This window comes from Scleropages formosus, chromosome 5 (genome assembly GCF_900964775.1).
Source record: "Scleropages formosus chromosome 5, fSclFor1.1, whole genome shotgun sequence".
Taxonomy (NCBI): domain Eukaryota; kingdom Metazoa; phylum Chordata; class Actinopteri; order Osteoglossiformes; family Osteoglossidae; genus Scleropages; species Scleropages formosus.
In genome coordinates this window covers 10,837,145-10,854,010 of record NC_041810.1, presented here as the reverse complement: position 1 = coordinate 10,854,010, position 16,866 = coordinate 10,837,145, and the positions used below count along the sequence as shown (strand labels likewise).

The following is a 16,866-nucleotide window of genomic DNA, read 5'->3' as shown; positions in this document are numbered from 1 at the left end:
CGGATGTGGTTTCAGTTGCAGTTATACTAGTAATCGGTTCTGATATGGTTGTAGTTGTAGCTTTTATTGCATTAGATGATTCTGATGTGATTGTAGTTGAAGTGTTTGAAGTAGATGGTTCTGATGAAGTTGTAGTTGCAGTTTCTGTAGTAGATGTTTCTGATGTTATTCCAGTTGCAGTCATAGTAGACTGTCCGGATGTGGTTTCAGTTGCAGTCATAGTAGTTATCGGTTCTGATATGGTTGTAGTGATAGTTTCTGAACTAGATGGCTCTGATGAAGTTGTACTTGCAACTTCTTTAGGTGTTTGTCCTGATCTGACTGGAGCTGCAGTTGTTGTAGTAGAGGCTCCTGATGTTATAAGAGATTGTCCGGATGTGGTTTCAGTTGCAGTTATACTAGTAATTGCTTCTGATTTGGTTGTAGTTGTAGCTATTATTGCAGTAGATGTTTCTGACATGGTTGTAACTGCAGTGTTTGAAGTAGTTGGTTCTGAAGAAGTTGTACCTGCAGCTTCTGTAGTTGTTAGTCCTGATATGACTGTTGTTGCAGCTGTTATTGCAGTAGATGTTTCTGATGTGATTCCAGTTGCAGTCATAGTAGACTGTCCGGATGTGGTTTCAGTTGCAGTTACAGTAGTAACTGGTTCTGATGTGGTTGTAGTTGTAGCTGTTATTGCAGTTGGTTCTGACGTGATTGTAGTTGCAGTGTTTGAAGTAGTTGGTTCTGAAGAAGTTGTACCTGCAGCTTCTGTAGTTGTTAGTCCTGATATGACTGTAGTTGCAGCTGTTATTGCAGTAGATGTTTCTGATGTGATTCCAGTTGCAGTCATAGTAGACTGTCCGGATGTGGTTTCAGTTGCAGTTATACTAGTAATCGGTTCTGATATGGTTGTAGTTGTAGCTGTTATTACAGTCGTTGGTTCTGACATGATTGTAGTTGCAGTGTTTGAAGTAGTTGGTTCTGAAGAAGTGTTACCTGCAGCTTCTGTAGTTGTTAGTCCTGATATGACTGTAGTTGCAGTAGAGGCTCGTGATGTTATTCCTGTTGCTGTCATAGTAGACTGTCCGGATGTGGTTTCAGTTGCAGTTATACTAGTAATCGGTTCTGATACGGTTGTAGTTGTAGCTGTTATTGCAGTCGTTGGTTCTGACATGATTGTAGTTGCAGTGTTTGAAGTAGATGGTTCTGATGAAGTTGTAGTTGCAGTTTCTGTAGTTGTTAGTCCTGATATGACTGTAGTTGCAGCTGTTATTGCAGTAGATGTTTCTGATGTGATTCCAGTTGCAGTCATAGTAGATGGTTCTGATGTGGTTGTAGTGATAGTTTCTGAACTAGATGGCTCTGATGAAGTTGTAGTTGCAGTTTCTGTAGTTGTTATTCCTGATATGACTGTAGTTGCAGTTGCTGAAGTAGGTGTTTTTGATGTGATTGCAGTTGCAGTCACAGTAGATGGTTCTGATGTGGTTGTAGTTGTAGCTGTTATTGCAGTCGTTGGTTCTGACATGATTGTAGTTGCAGTGTTTGAAGTAGTTGGTTCTGAAGAAGTTGTACCTGCAGCTTCTGTAGTTGTTAGTCCTGATATGACTGTTGTTGCAGCTGTTATTGCAGTAGATGTTTCTGATGTGATTCCAGTTGCAGTCATAGTAGACTGTCCGGATGTGGTTTCAGTTGCAGTTATACTAGTAATCGGTTCTGACATGATTGTAGTTGCAGTGTTTGAAGTAGTTGGTTCTGAAGAAGTTGTACCTGCAGCTTCTGTAGTTGTTAGTCCTGATTTGACTGTTGTTGCAGCTGTTATTGCAGTAGATGTTTCTGATGTGATTCCGGTTGCAGTCATAGGAGATTGTCTGGATGTGGTTTCAGTTGCAGTTATACTAGTAATTGGTTCTGATATGGTTGTAGTTGTAGCTGTTATTGCAGTCGTTGGTTCTGACGTGATTGTAGTTGCAGTGTTTGAAGTAGTTGGTTCTGAAGAAGTTGTACCTGCAGCTTCTGTAGTTGTTAGTCCTGATTTGACTGTAGCTGCAGTAGATGTTTCTGATGTGATTCCAGTTGCAGTCATAGTAGACTGTCCGGATGTGGTTTCAGTTGCAGTTATACTAGTAATCGGTTCTGATATGGTTGTAGTTGTAGCTGTTATTACAGTCGTTGGTTCTGACATGATTGTAGTTGCAGTGTTTGAAGTAGTTGGTTCTGAAGAAGTGTTACCTGCAGCTTCTGTAGTTGTTAGTCCTGATATGACTGTAGTTGCAGTAGATGTTTCTGATGTGATTCCAGTTGCAGTCATAGTAGACTGTCCGGATGTGGTTTCAGTTGCAGTTATACTAGTAATTGCTTCTGATTTGGTTGTAGTTGTAGCTATTATTGCAGTAGATGTTTCTGACATGGTTGTAACTGCAGTGTTTGAAGTAGTTGGTTCTGAAGAATTTGTACCTGCAGCTTCTGTAGTTTTTAGTCCTGATATGACTGTTGTTGCAGCTGTTATTGCAGTAGATGTTTCTGATGTGATTCCAGTTGCAGTCATAGTAGACTGTCCGGATGTGGTTTCAGTTGCAGTTATAGTAGTAATTGGTTCTGATGTGGTTGTAGTTGCAGCTGTTATTGCAGTCGTTGGTTCTGACGTGATTGTAGTTGCAGTGTTTGAAGTAGTTGGTTCTGATGAAGTTGTACCTGCAGCTTCTGTAGTTGTTAGTCCTGATATGACTGTAGTTGCAGTAGATGTTTCTGATGTGATTCCAGTTGCAGTCATAGTAGACTGTCCGGATGTGGTTTCAGTTGCAGTTATACTAGTAATCGGTTCTGATATGGTTGTAGTGATAGTTTCTGAACTAGATGGCTCTGATGAAGTTGTAGTTGCAGTTTCTGTAGTTGTTATTCCTGATATGACTGTAGTTGCAGTTGCTGAAGTAGGTGTTTTTGATGTGATTCCAGTTGCAGTCACAGTAGATGGTTCTGATGTGGTTGTAGTTGTAGCTGTTATTGCAGTCGTTGGTTCTGACGTGATTGTAATTGCAGTTATTGTAGTATTTGGTTCTGAAGAAGTTGTACCTGCAGCTTCTGTAGTTGTTAGTCCTGATATGACTGTAGTTGCAGTTGTTGCAGTAGATGTTTCTGATGTGATTCCAGTTGCAGTCATAGTAGACTGTCCGGATGTGGTTTCAGTTGCAGTTATACTCGTAATCGGTTCTGATATGGTTGTAGTGATAGTTTCTGAACTAGATGGCTCTGATGAAGTTGTAGTTGCAACTTCTTTAGTTGTTACTCCTGATCTGACTGTAGCTGCAGTTGTTGCAGTAGAGGCTCCTGATGTGATTCCTGTTGCAGTCATAGGAGATTGTCTGGATGTGGTTTCAGTTGCAGGTATACTCGTAATCAGTTCTGATATGGTTGTAGTGATAGTTTCTGAACTAGATGGCTCTGATGAAGTTGTACTTGCAACTTCTTTAGGTGTTTGTCCTGATCTGACTGGAGCTGCAGTTGTTGTAGTAGAGGCTCCTGATGTTATAAGAGATTGTCCGGATGTGGTTTCAGTTGCAGTTATACTAGTAATTGCTTCTGATTTGGTTGTAGTTGTAGCTATTATTGCAGTAGATGTTTCTGACATGGTTGTAACTGCAGTGTTTGAAGTAGTTGGTTCTGAAGAAGTTGTACCTGCAGCTTCTGTAGTTGTTAGTCCTGATATGACTGTTGTTGCAGCTGTTATTGCAGTAGATGTTTCTGATGTGATTCCAGTTGCAGTCATAGTAGACTGTCCGGATGTGGTTTCAGTTGCAGTTATAGTAGTAATTGGTTCTGATGTGGTTGTAGTTGCAGCTTCTGTAGTTGTTAGTCCTGATATGACTGTTGCTGCAGTTGTATCAGATTGTGCTGATGTGTTTGTAGTTGCACTCATAGTAAATTGTCCGGATGAGGTTTTAGTTGCAGTTCTCGTTGTAGTAGATGGTTCTGACGTGGCTGTCGTTGCATTATTTGAAGTAGATGATTCTGATGCAAAGCAAGGAAGGTGAAAGCAAAGAAGGTGAGAAACATCTAAGGCCTACATTCACTTCTACAAGTACAGTTTTTTCTTGGAATTTAAGTATCAAAGTGAACACAAGGTGTTAGCATCCACCTCTGCATTTAAGTTATGAATTTTCAAAGATGCAGACTTTTCTGGTTTATATATCTGTTTTCCATTTTCTTTACCGTTTTACTCTTCACAATGTCTGTCCATTGCAGACCTGAAGTGATTTGTATTTCCATACTCAGCTGTTAGTTGGCTGAAGTGATACTGACTTCTTAAAGACCGTGTGATGCTGAGTATGCTTTGTAAAGCTAGCAATTCTACCCTCTTGTGTCAAATATGTTAATTTACAAAATTATTTAATCAAGTTTCATTGCTGCATGTATGTTGCACTTTGCATGCCTGCTGCTTAGTTCAGTTTCTCTGTGTTTTAATCTGTTTGTTCGTTAGTGCCCTCTCATTGAGTAGTTACCTTGTACTTTCTGAGCTGTCTACACTATTTTTTTGTTTACTTACACCTGTGAAATTGTGATAACTTTTTTACTTCATTGCAATTACAAGGTCTCCATCAGTATTTTCATTTGTAGTTACACTGTTTTATGTTTGCTGCTATTGCCTTGTGTAGTTACTTTTGTGATTGTTAAATTTATCTACCTTTCTGTATATCTATGTAGTACTACTACAAATTACCAATGAGGAATCAATTGACAGTATTTGGTAAATTTCAAAAAAGGGGTCAAACTAACACAAAAGAGGTGTAGATCAATATTGTAAAAAAGCTGCATGATATGTAAAATGCATACTCACTGCGGTCCCGTATGGACTTGGGATCCAAGGGAAAAGTGAAAAAGGATGGAACTAATGCCAGGGAATACAGAGTGGAGATCACCTGACACAGGGATGGTTCAGGATACTTGAACAGAAGATCAATGTCCACTCCCACCAGTCCAGATTCATTCCTGCCAACCATGTGAAAAGAGACGGTCATTCATGCTTTGCATGGTTCCTCATTTCATGGAGAGGAACCTGATTTACACCGGTTAGTGCATTACTTTAAGACGCTGTTATTTGGCTAAAAGTATCAGCCAGAGAAATGAATACACACACACATTTTCAGAACCGCTTGTCCCATACGGGGTCACGGGGAACCGGAGCCTACCCGGCAACACAGGGCGTAAGGCCGGAGGGGGAGGGGACACACCCAGGACAGGACGCCAGTCCGTCGCAAGGCACCCCAAGCGGGACTCGAACCCCAGACCCACTGGACAGGAGGACCGTGGTCCAACCCACTGCGCCACCGCACCCCCAGAAATGAATACACACACACACACACTTTCTGAACCGCTTGTCCCATACGGGGTCACGGGGAACCGGAGCCTAACCCGGCAACACAGGGCGTAAGGCCGGAGGGGGAGGGGACACACCCAGGACAGGACGCCAGTCCGTCGCAAGGCACCCCAAGCGGGACTCGAACCCCAGACCCACTGGACAGGAGGACCGTGGTCCAACCCACTGCGCCACCGCACCCCCAGAAATGAATATGTTTCAGTAATTTTCTTGTAAGCTGCTCGAACAAGTATTACTTACCAGAATTCAACTCTAGTAATGTTAATGAAAGAATGAAACTGAAGTGAAAACACTCTGCCAACCTAGAGTGAAAGAGGATGAGGAAGTAAATTACTATAATTCATTCTGAACATCAGCATCTTGTTCTGAAATGCACTGCAAGGTTCTCACCTCATCTTTGATGGTGTCAGCTAGTTGTTTGCTCTCCGTTGACTGATTATCCAACAGAATGGATAGAGTGAAGTTAATCTCAAGCTGGAACGTCAGCAAAATGAGCACCTGCTGAGCCTGGGTGGTTTGTTCTGCTGTAGTGTCAGATTGTGTTCCTGTTGTGATTGTGCTATGGCTAAGATAAGATGTTAAGTTAAATGTGTTTGACGTTATTGTATTGGTGGAAGTGTGCGTGGTAGAGACTGCTGTAGATTCTGATGTGAAAATTGTAGAGGGTTCTAATGTTGTAACAGTTGTGAGTGTTGTGGAAATTTCAGATGTTTCTAATGTGGCTGTTTCAGATGATGTTGGAGGTACATTAGTGGTTTCCGTTGTCATGTCAGTTTCAGGCGACGTCCCGGAAAATTCAGGGGTTTCCGTTGTCATGTCAGTTTCAGACGACGTCCCGGAAAACTCAGGGTTTTCCGTTGTCATGTCAGTTTCAGGCGACGTCCCGGAAAACTCTGGGGTTTCCGTTGTCATGTCAGTTTCAGATGATGTTGGAGGTACATTGGTGGTTTCCGTTGTCATGCCAGTTTCAGATGATGTTGGAGGTACATTAGTGGTTTCCGTTGTCATGTCAGTTTCAGGCGACGTCCCGGAAAATTCAGGGGTTTCCGTTGTCATGTCAGTTTCAGGCGACGTCCCGGAAAACTCAGGGTTTTCCGTTGTCATGTCAGTTTCAGGCGACGTCCCGGAAAACTCTGGGGTTTCCGTTGTCATGTCAGTTTCAGGCGACGTCCCGGAAAACTCTGGGGTTTCCGTTGTCATGCCAGTTTCAGGCGACGTCCCGGAAAACTCTGGGGTTTCCGTTGTCATGTCAGTTTCAGGCGACGTCCCGGAAAACTCTGGGGTTTCCGTTGTCATGTCAGTTTCAGGCGACGTCCCGGAAAACACTGGGGTTTCCGTTGTCATGTCAGTTTCAGGCGACGTCCCGGAAAACTCTGGGGTTTCCGTTGTCATGTCAGTTTCAGGCGACGTCCCGGAAAACTCTGGGGTTTCCGTTGTCATGTCAGTTTCAGGCGACGTCCCGGAAAACTCTGGGGTTTCCGTTGTCATGTCAGTTTCAGATGATGTTGGAGGTACATTAGTGGTTTCCGTTGTCATGTCAGTTTCAGGCGACGTCCCGGAAAACTCTGGGGTTTCCGTTGTCATGCCAGTTTCAGGCGATGTCCCGGAAAATTCAGGGCTTTCCGTTGTCATGCCAGTTTCAGGCGATGTCCCGGAAAATTCAGGGGTTTCCGTTGTCATGTCAGTTTCAGGCGACGTCCCGGAAAACACTGGGGTTTCCGTTGTCATGTCAGTTTCAGGCGACGTCCCGGAAAATTCAGGGCTTTCCGTTGTCATGTCAGTTTCAGGCGACGTCCCGGAAAACTCTGGGGTTTCCGTTGTCATGTCAGTTTCAGGCGACGTCCCGGAAAATTCAGGGGTTTCCGTTGTCATGTCAGTTTCAGGCGACGTCCCGGAAAACTCTGGGGTTTCCGTTGTCATGTCAGTTTCAGGAGGTGTCCCGGAAAACTCTGGGGTTTCCGTTGTCATGTCAGTTTCAGGAGGTGTCCCGGAAAACTCTGGGGTTTCCGTTGTCATGTCAGTTTCAGATGATGTTGGAGGTACATTGGTGGTTTCCGTTGTCATGTCAGTTTCAGGCGACGTCCCGGAAAACTCAGGGGTTTCCGTTGTCATGTCAGTTTCAGGCGACGTCCCGGAAAATTCAGGGCTTTCCGTTGTCATGTCAGTTTCAGGCGACGTCCCGGAAAACTCTGGGGTTTCCGTTGTCATGTCAGTTTCAGGCGACGTCCCGGAAAACTCTGGGGTTTCCGTTGTCATGTCAGTTTCAGGCGACGTCCCGGAAAACTCTGGGGTTTCCGTTGTCATGTCAGTTTCAGGAGGTGTCCCGGAAAACTCAGGGGTTTCCGTTGTCATGTCAGTTTCAGGAGGTGTCCCGGAAAACTCTGGGGTTTCCGTTGTCATGTCAGTTTCAGATGATGTTGGAGGTACATTGGTGGTTTCCGTTGTCATGTCAGTTTCAGGCGACGTCCCGGAAAACTCAGGGGTTTCCGTTGTCATGTCAGTTTCAGGCGACGTCCCGGAAAATTCAGGGCTTTCCGTTGTCATGCCAGTTTCAGGCGATGTCCCAGAAAATTCAGGGGTTTCCGTTGTCATGCCAGTTTCAGGCGACGTCCCAGAAAACTCTGGGGTTTCCGTTGTCATGTCAGTTTCAGGCGACGTCCCGGAAAATTCAGGGCTTTCCGTTGTCATGTCAGTTTCAGGCGACGTCCCGGAAAACTCTGGGGTTTCCGTTGTCATGTCAGTTTCAGGCGACGTCCCGGAAAACTCTGGGGTTTCCGTTGTCATGTCAGTTTCAGGAGGTGTCCCGGAAAACTCAGGGGTTTCCGTTGTCATGTCAGTTTCAGGAGGTGTCCCGGAAAACTCTGGGGTTTCCGTTGTCATGTCAGTTTCAGGCGACGTCCCGGAAAACTCTGGAGTTTCCGTTGTCATGTCAGTTTCAGGCGACGTCCCGGAAAACTCTGGGGTTTCCGTTGTCATGTCAGTTTCAGGCGACGTCCCGGAAAACTCTGGGGTTTCCGTTGTCATGCCAGTTTCAGGCGACGTCCCGGAAAACTCAGGGGTTTCCGTTGTCATGTCAGTTTCAGATGATGTTGGAGGTACATTAGTGGTTTCCGTTGTCATGTCAGTTTCAGGCGACGTCCCGGAAAACTCTGGGGTTTCCGTTGTCATGTCAGTTTCAGGAGGTGTCCCGGAAAACTCAGGGGTTTCCGTTGTCATGTCAGTTTCAGGAGGTGTCCCGGAAAACTCTGGAGTTTCCGTTGTCATGTCAGTTTCAGGCGACGTCCCGGAAAACTCTGGGGTTTCCGTTGTCATGTCAGTTTCAGGCGACGTCCCGGAAAACTCTGGGGTTTCCGTTGTCATGCCAGTTTCAGGCGACGTCCCGGAAAACTCAGGGGTTTCCGTTGTCATGTCAGTTTCAGATGATGTTGGAGGTACATTAGTGGTTTCCGTTGTCATGTCAGTTTCAGGCGACGTCCCGGAAAACTCTGGGGTTTCCGTTGTCATGTCAGTTTCAGGCGACGTCCCGGAAAACTCTGGGGTTTCCGTTGTCATGTCAGTTTCAGGCGACGTCCCGGAAAACTCTGGGGTTTCCGTTGTCATGTCAGTTTCAGGCGACGTCCCGGAAAACTCTGGGGTTTCCGTTGTCATGCCAGTTTCAGGCGACGTCCCGGAAAACTCTGGGGTTTCCGTTGTCATGTCAGTTTCAGGCGACGTCCCGGAAAACTCTGGGGTTTCCGTTGTCATGTCAGTTTCAGGCGACGTCCCGGAAAACACTGGGGTTTCCGTTGTCATGTCAGTTTCAGGCGACGTCCCGGAAAACTCTGGGGTTTCCGTTGTCATGTCAGTTTCAGGCGATGTCCCGGAAAACTCTGGGGTTTCCGTTGTCATGTCAGTTTCAGGCGACGTCCCGGAAAACACTGGGGTTTCCGTTGTCATGTCAGTTTCAGGCGACGTCCCGGAAAACTCTGGGGTTTCCGTTGTCATGTCAGTTTCAGGCGACGTCCCGGAAAACTCTGGGGTTTCCGTTGTCATGTCAGTTTCAGATGATGTTGGAGGTACATTAGTGGTTTCCGTTGTCATGTCAGTTTCAGGCGACGTCCCGGAAAACTCTGGGGTTTCCGTTGTCATGTCAGTTTCAGGCGACGTCCCGGAAAACTCTGGGGTTTCCGTTGTCATGTCAGTTTCAGGCGACATCCCGGAAAACTCTGGGGTTTCCGTTGTCATGTCAGTTTCAGGCGACGTCCCGGGAAACTCTGGGGTTTCCGTTGTCATGTCAGTTTCAGGCGACGTCCCGGAAAACTCTGGGGTTTCCGTTGTCATGTCAGTTTCAGGCGACGTCCCGGAAAACTCTGGGGTTTCCGTTGTCATGCCAGTTTCAGGCGACGTCCCGGAAAACTCTGGGGTTTCCGTTGTCATGTCAGTTTCAGGCGACGTCCCGGAAAACTCTGGGGTTTCCGTTGTCATGCCAGTTTCAGGCGACGTCCCGGAAAACTCTGGGGTTTCCGTTGTCATGTCAGTTTCAGGCGACGTCCCGGAAAACTCTGGGGTTTCCGTTGTCATGTCAGTTTCAGGCGACGTCCCGGAAAACTCTGGGGTTTCCGTTGTCATGTCAGTTTCAGGCGACGTCCCGGAAAACTCTGGGGTTTCCGTTGTCATGCCAGTTTCAGGCGACGTCCCGGAAAACACTGGGGTTTCCGTTGTCATGTCAGTTTCATGCGACGTCCCGGAAAACTCTGGGGTTTCCGTTGTCATGTCAGTTTCAGGCGACGTCCCGGAAAACTCTGGGGTTTCCGTTGTCATGTCAGTTTCAGGCGACGTCCCGGAAAACTCTGGGGTTTCCGTTGTCATGCCAGTTTCAGGCGACGTCCCGGAAAACTCTGGGGTTTCCGTTGTCATGTCAGTTTCAGGCGACGTCCCGGAAAACTCTGGGGTTTCCGTTGTCATGTCAGTTTCAGGCGACGTCCCGGAAAACACTGGGGTTTCCGTTGTCATGTCAGTTTCAGGCGACGTCCCGGAAAACACTGGGGTTTCCGTTGTCATGTCAGTTTCATGCGACGTCCCGGAAAACTCTGGGGTTTCCGTTGTCATGTCAGTTTCAGGCGACGTCCCGGAAAACTCTGGGGTTTCCGTTGTCATGTCAGTTTCAGGCGACGTCCCGGAAAACACTGGGGTTTCCGTTGTCATGTCAGTTTCATGCGACGTCCCGGAAAACTCTGGGGTTTCCGTTGTCATGCCAGTTTCAGGCGACGTCCCGGAAAACTCTGGGGTTTCCGTTGTCATGTCAGTTTCAGATGATGTTGGAGGTACATTAGTGGTTTCCGTTGTCATGTCAGTTTCAGGCGACGTCCCGGAAAACTCTGGGGTTTCCGTTGTCATGTCAGTTTCATGCGACGTCCCGGAAAACTCTGGGGTTTCCGTTGTCATGTCAGTTTCAGGCGACGTCCCGGAAAACTCTGGGGTTTCCGTTGTCATGTCAGTTTCAGGCGACGTCCCGGAAAACTCTGGGGTTTCCGTTGTCATGTCAGTTTCAGGCGACGTCCCGGAAAACACTGGGGTTTCCGTTGTCATGTCAGTTTCTGGCGACGTCCCGGAAAACTCTGGGGTTTCCGTTGTCATGCCAGTTTCAGGCGACGTCCCGGAAAACTCTGGGGTTTCTGTTGTCATGTCAGTTTCAGGCGATGTCCCGGAAAACTCTGGGGTTTCTGTTGTCATGTCAGTTTCAGGCGACGTCCCAGAAAACTCTGGGGTTTCTGTTGTCATGTCAGTTTCAGGCGACGTCCCGGAAAACTCTGGGGTTTCCGTTGTCATGTCAGTTTCAGGCGACGTCCCAGAAATCTCAGGAATTTTCATTCTCATGTGAGTTTCAGGAGGTGTCCTGGAAAATTCTGGGGTTTCTGTCGTCATGTCAGTTTCCTGCAGTGTTCCTGAAACTTCAGAGATTTTTGATGTTTCCAAAGTTTTTAATGCTGGTGTGTTATTCTGTCGTGAAGAACTTTCCGTAGTGTTTTCTGTTTTACTGGACTGTGGTTCTGGCGTAAATGCTGTTAATGTTCCTTTTGTTATAGTGTTACTTCTTTGCATTTCAGTTTTTGTATATGGATTTGTGGAAGAAATCACTGAAACTTTTTTTTGCGTATTCAGGGTTGTGGCAAAACTGTGAGGTTTAGGAGTTTGTATAGTTGTAAAGTTTGCTATGTCTACATTTGAACATTTAAAGTTGTAGATGTTTACATGTGTGAAGGAGAGAAAGAGAAAGGTTAAAGGGAGTTCATCTTTGACAAAAAAGCCTAATTGTTACAGAGACCCATTTGAGAGACCCATTACTTAAAAATGAGTGAGGTAGTAGGTCTGACTGGTAAGCTTAAAGCAATGTGAAAATATGGATATGAAATATGATGGAGGAAGGGATAAGAGACAAGATGACATACCAATGATGCGTATGGATTTGGGATCAATGTTCAGGCCAATTAAGTGTTGTATTGTCAGTGCCTCCAAAGATGTCATGAGTTCACAGTCTTGGGGAGTTATTGGCTCGCTCCTAAAGAAAAGGTCCAGGACCACCACTGCTGAGACTGAACTGATGTTGACATAGAGAAAACATAAAAACTGATTAAAAACATGTACCACTACTTCTCAGTGTTCTACCAATGTGTCCGCCAGTAAAGGACACGCAACAGAACCCACTGTTATATTCAATACTACCTTTATAACTGGAAGTCTGTAATTTACTTTATTCATTAACTCAACATCCATCATCTGTATTTTAATAATAACAATATTGTAGTAGCTCCTCATAGTGCTACTAGAAACTCGTTCAGAAGTCAGGGTGAGAGGAACATGTGGTCGTACATGTTTTTCAATAGCAGTCTTAACAAAGACGCTTCAGACAGTACAAGTGAAACAAAACACTGGAGAATCCCCCTGGGTCACTCCCAGCCCCCCTGCTGCGCCCCATGGTTAAGGGGTTACCCCCAGAGCTCTCCCGAATTCCACTCTCGAACACTGAACATCTATAAAACGACAACCAATCAGCACAAGACACACACAACTATGTACACACATGAACACTAGTCTAATATCAACTATTTACACGACGCTGGTATAACTCCCCTCAGCGCCGTTACAATTAATATTGTAACGACCCAGCGTTACTGTTTTAGGATGGAGTGTGTGCTTAATGTAAATAGTTGCATTATGGGAAATAATGTTAAGTGTGTGTGTAACCACTGGGGGCACTTAGGGGAAAAATTATGAGGTGACCGTGTCTTGAATGTGTTGGAGAGAATCTGGGGATGCTAGGCAGGCTGGCTGTAAATGCAGATCCTGGAAGACACGGGGTTCTCGGACCAAGAGCACGATTTTCTTTGTGCTGGTGTTCGTTCGTTATGAACGCTGGCTCCGCATCCTTTTTCGCCTCATCCAAACCCATGGCGCTGCGCGCCACAATATATTACAAAAAATTAGTGAACTTGCCAGTTAAAGAAATATATTCTACACATGTATAACATTATTTGTTTGACAGTTTAGTTGATTGGCTATTTTAAGTTGTGAAGGCTGTCAGGAAAATACTTTGTTGTTTTGTCAAACTGAGTGACACAGTTCACTGTCATCATACCGCTGCTTGTTGTCGCAAGTCAATAAATATGGTAAAGGTGCAGAGTAAACAGTAAATACCTGTCTGAAATTTTAGGGATAGGTTTTTCCAAGCTGCTGAGGGGGTATTCCAATTTTTTTATGACGACTCATATTGACAGTGACAGTGATTTGTGAGTGAATTTGGTTTGTTAGCTACCCCGCTTGCGAGGCTGCTTGTGTGATATCAAACACAGTACTACAGGGATGCTAAACACGGCATTTAGTGTTCTGTTTTTAATATGAGTAGTTCAGGAGTGCTAATTTGCCTATTATCCCACTATATTAACATTGTAATGTATGCGAGACCTTTGTGGAAAGTAACTACTTCAGTGGGTCCTTGTTTCCTACCGCCATCCGGCTCTGTAACTTCACCAAGGGCCTGTTAGCACCTCACCGCGGCAGAGCGGGGAATTGCATCGAGTACTTCAAGTTGTCGTGCTTATAAGTCCACTACACTACTCTAGTACAGCTGTAACTTGTAAATGTCACTTTGCTATTCATCTTGCTTGTTTGTTATTTAGTTTGTTACTTGGTATGTCTTTTTTATCTTATGGGTAATATCTGCATTGTATTATTCCCTCAATATAGCTGTACCTGTTATGTGACATTTTGAGCTGCTGTGTGAATTTCCTGCCCAGAAAGTATCATCTCTTCCACTCCTGTCCTTGCAATGTTGGATTTGTACACTAAGATTTGTATTGTTACCCATCTCACTGAGACTTTTGCCCACGGGAGCTGTGAGGCATTTGTACTACCCATGTTATAGTTTTATCAAATAGCTAAATCCAGTAGAATTGGTGGATCTGTTGATCGTTCTCTTTCTCAACAGAACATGGAGCAGAGTCTCGGTCGAGAGTACAGCAAAACCAGCTAATGTTCAAAATTATGGCAAAGATTCTACATTAAAATACATTAAATGAATAAACTCTAAAATGTCTAATATCAATAAGGTCATGCATTGAACGAGGTGAAATTGGTTACATTTTTCAGCAGAAATGTTCCACTTAAATAGAGGTAAAGCTAGGGCTGTGGACAAAATAGCAGAAACACCAAATGAAAAAATATGTAGATTTCCACAATCGCAACAAAATGAGACATATGAAGGTGAAAACAGGAAAAGATATAAAAGTGGCATGATAAATGGTCCAGAGCTTGTGGCCTTCGGTGTTAGTGATGGCCAGATAGTGACATTTTTACATTTACATTTATTAATTTACCTTTTTCCAAAGTAATCAAGTTTTAGATACACTGCAGTGAATTCCCAACAGTATTTTACACTATCAATACAATTTAGAGTCACCAGCTTGCTTAAAACATATCTCTTTGGGTCATGGAAGGAAACCCTCACAAACATGAGGAGGACATGCAGACGGGATTTTGCCTTTTTAGGGTAACTAAATACATGTATAGATTGCGCAGCTGGTTTGTGAACATTATGTGAGATGTCTACGAACGGCCCCATTTGCCACTTCTGGGTTGACCTGGAACATTTTCTTTCTAAAGAACCACCACGCACAGATCTGATACTTCTTTCAGTGGAAACAGTAATCTTACTTCTTGATAGTTACTTGAGGTAAATACTGCTGGTGTTTCTAGTATTTTTCCAACCTTTTATTGTGTGCAAGGCAAAAGCACTGACAGAGCACTTCACAAAGAATCTATGGAGACTCAAAAACAACCTGAAGTGGTCAATCCTGGATGCAATGAATGACTCTGGGTATTGTCTGTGGAACACATGATCAATCTGTTGAGACAAAGAAATGAAAATGGCACTCAGTTCTGCATGTTTTTTCACATTCATCCACAATTTTCAGTAAATGCTTTCAAATTTAGAATCACACTGTTCCAGAGGCAAATAAAAGGAGCATAAGGTGGGGTACATCTCAACTTGTGCTTCTATAGTGAAGCTGCTGAACTGCAAAAGATAGACTGGGTGGATTTATAATACATAAATTAATTCTTGATTTTTTGTATGTGTTGTAGAGCAACTGTCTATGGATATTGCATATTAGCAACATATTGTACTGTGCATCTTTATAATTTATTAGTGTATATTTGTTACATTTTTTTGGCCATTTCCAAGAAATGCAACTGTAGTTTTACCACAATGTCGGAGCAACATAATTGACATGAGTTTTTGGGCAGAAAAGACTCAGCTATGTGTGTGTGTGTGTGTGTGTGTGTGTGTGTGTGTGTGTGTGTGTGTGTGTGTGTGTGCATGAGAGAGAGAATGGTGTGAGAGAGGGATTGGGCATTCCAGTGGCAGAATGCCACTCCCACAAGGAACTGTCACATTCCAGAATTGCAAAGGCCTCATCTTGATAGATTACCTCTGAAGCATCTGGGTCATCAGTTTTGACAGTTGTTATTATGCACTTATGCAGTGCAACATGACCATAGGTGAGCTAAACTGCCTATTTTTTCTGTTCTTCCTGACTTTTTGAATTGGGAAAACATGGAATTAGTACTAAGCTCAGAGGGGAAAAATTACTGATAGGAACTTGGACAGTTTCATTACTGTGGTGATAAACTGTTTAATTGTAACTATGATGTTATTATAATATATTTTATAATTCTATTTTAACTGGTAAACGATACGGCTTTCATAATAGCACACTTCTTGGAGAAATAAATAGCTGTATTTAAAGTTTTTTTCTTTTCAGAAAAAGGGGTTGTACCTTTTGGTATTGCAGATTAATAAGCATATGATGTTTTCAGTGTGTAGCATTTACTTTTTAAATGGAAATGTTCAAATCAAGACCGATACATCCTGCATAATATCCGCAGGAGCTGTCCTTACCTCACAACTGACTCTGCCCAACTACTTGTCCAGGCCATGGTGACATCCCGCCTGGACTAATGCAACTCTCTCCTGCCGGGCCTTCCTGCTACTGCCATCATACCTCTACAGCTAATACAGAATGCTGCTGCACGAGTTGCGTTTGACTTGCCAAAGCGTTCCCATGTCCCTCCTCTACTCGTTTCTCTTCACTGGCTTTCTATAGCTGCTCGGATCAAATTCAAGACCCAGGTTGTTGCCTACAAATGCATCAATGGAACTGCTCCCAGCTATTTACAAAATCTGATCAACCACTACACCCCAACCAGACCGCTTTGCTCATCTACTTCTGCCCATTTGGTGTTCCTGCACACGAAAGGTAAAGCATGAAGGTTCTCAGTTCTGGCTCCGTTATGGTGGTAACAGCTTGCCCTCTCACTCAGAACTTCTGACACTCTCCTCACCTTTTCCAGGTTCACTTTGTCCTAGATCTCTGAAGCTCATGTAAGGTGTAGATGTTCATGCACCGTAACTTCATGATCATCCCCAGATAAACCTTTACCGCTACTCCTGTGTTGTATATAAATGTTTGTGTACCTTTTTATGCAAAAAAATTTTAGGAAGGTGATCAGGTTATCAGGTTTAGGTAGGTTATCCTGCGTTTTATGCACCTACTCGTGCGATGAACATCGGTGCATCCAGTGGAAAGAAACTAAGTTTACTTAAGAATCACATGTCTGCAGCCATTTCACTCTTTCTCCTAATGTAATGCACAAATTGTATTTTTGCTGAGATGTATGTCGCATTGGAGAAAAGCATCTGCTAAATGAATAAATGTAAATGTAAATGTAAGACCAGGGTAGTTTGCTGAGTTGCAACATGTTTACATTTAAATAAATATTTTATGCATATTTACGGTAGGTATATACTGTATATAATGGTATGAGAGTAAACACCATACAAGCAAAGCACAGGGCAACTTGTGGGGAAGGCTAGGACTGCACTGACCTCAGTAGTAATGTTCTTTGCCAGGGCGGCAGAGGTATTGGAGAACAGGCTGGAGGGATCAGAAGTCAAATTTATCAGAAGGATGAACTCC

General features: G+C 44.2%; 1 long non-coding RNA gene across 1 annotated transcript; it reads right to left on the bottom strand.

Annotated features, from left to right (window-relative positions):
- Positions 1-3,805: 3,805 nt before the first annotated feature.
- LOC114910539 (uncharacterized) lies at positions 3,806-5,627 on the bottom strand. Its single transcript, XR_003797690.1, has 3 exons — positions 5,594-5,627; positions 4,814-4,965; positions 3,806-3,834 (listed from the first exon to the last, which is right to left on the bottom strand). It is a non-coding gene; the product is annotated as an uncharacterized LOC114910539 (long non-coding RNA).
- Between the last annotated feature and the right edge of the window lie 11,239 nt (positions 5,628-16,866).